Source organism: Nannospalax galili, unplaced genomic scaffold (genome assembly GCF_000622305.1).
Source record: "Nannospalax galili isolate Female #2095 unplaced genomic scaffold, S.galili_v1.0 scaffold359, whole genome shotgun sequence".
NCBI lineage: Eukaryota > Metazoa > Chordata > Mammalia > Rodentia > Spalacidae > Nannospalax > Nannospalax galili.
Genome location: NW_008347042.1, coordinates 2098536 through 2100079, shown reverse-complemented (window position 1 = coordinate 2100079; position 1544 = coordinate 2098536).

Below are 1544 nucleotides of genomic sequence, written 5' to 3'. Positions count from 1 at the left end.
AGTTGACCCTCCTCTTTGTAGACTGGACACTGGTTCAAGTACATCTTGCGGGATCTCCATGTCCTCCTTGAACAAGAAGACGGGGGACTCACCACATTTACAGGACATTTTGAGAGCTGTTCCATAGACCCCTGGAACTGGGTCCACCTTGGAGGGCAAGGGGCAAAATCTGTCCTTGAAGTCCCTCTGACCGGATTAGTATAGGCCTCAAAGTATGGCTGTTAAACATCCAATAAGGTTGGTTCCATCAATCTGGTAGTTTTAATTATTGTGCTATGTAGACAAGACTTGGGTCAAAAAACAAATATTCTCAGATAAACCTTGACTGTATACATATATTTTGTTCCTTAAACTAGTTGACTAAACTATGACTATAGACAGTTTAAGATTATGTGTATGTTATTTTTGTCTCATCCTTTGTATATTATAACAAACCTATACAGGCCTTCATCACTTGCTTGGCTTTCTCATTTTTTCTGTCTATTTTGGAATATATCTCCATTCCCATATCCTTTTAACATCTTTTACATTCTCGTTTTCCTTTTAAAAAAAATAATTATGAGACATAATAGCATTAGCCAATAAATTTTCCATCTGTCATGAGATTTCTTTTCCTGGGGGTGCTAAGCAATGCTTATTCCCTTTTACGGTTCTAGTGTCAAGCCAATGTTTGATTAAACTTTTACTGGGGAACCAATGAATTTATTGTGCTTACTTACTGAGATAACTGAGGGGTTGCTGAGGGGTATGTATGACCTGAGGGTATGCACACTGGAAAACCTTTACCCAGCCTGGGTCAAGCCTTCTCTTCCTAGCCTTCACCAGATTGTATACTTTAGCCCTCCCCGATCCAAGAGGCCATGCGTGATTAGGGCCAAATTACATACAGTTGGCTGGAAAGAGTGGCTGGATACTCTGGTGAGGGGCCAATGACCCTGCTTGGCCCTCCTTTAATGAATGAGCACAACCGTCAACAAACCCAATTGTGACAATGTTTAGTGATCAGGCTCAGCCAAAATCATGATGATGGTAGTTATTTCATGAAGAAGGGGTGGCTGTATAGCATCATCTTATTAAAAGGACCTGGAATTTAAAAGGATTTGGTGCTAGGAGACACATAGGAGCCATATATGAGGAGAGCATAGGCTGTGGGTTTTGTTTTTGTTTTTTTCTGAGTCTGTGTTACTTAGTATAACAGTTTCCAGCTCCACCCCTTTACCTGCAAATTTCATTATTTCGCCTTTCTTTACTACTGAATAGAACTCCATTGTGTAAATACACCACATTTTTGTTAACCACTCATCAGTTGAGGGGCACTTAGGTTACTTCAATCTCTTAGCCATTGTGAAAAGAGGAGCAACAAACGGTTCTACAAGTGTCTCTACAATAGGATGAGTCCTTTGGGTATATGCCAAGGAGTGGTATAACCTGGTCATATGGTAGATTCATTTTTAATTTTTTAAGAGTTCTTCACACTGTTTTCCACAGGGCTTGAACAAGTTTGCAGCCCCACCAGCAGTGGATGAATGTTCCCCTTTCCCCAC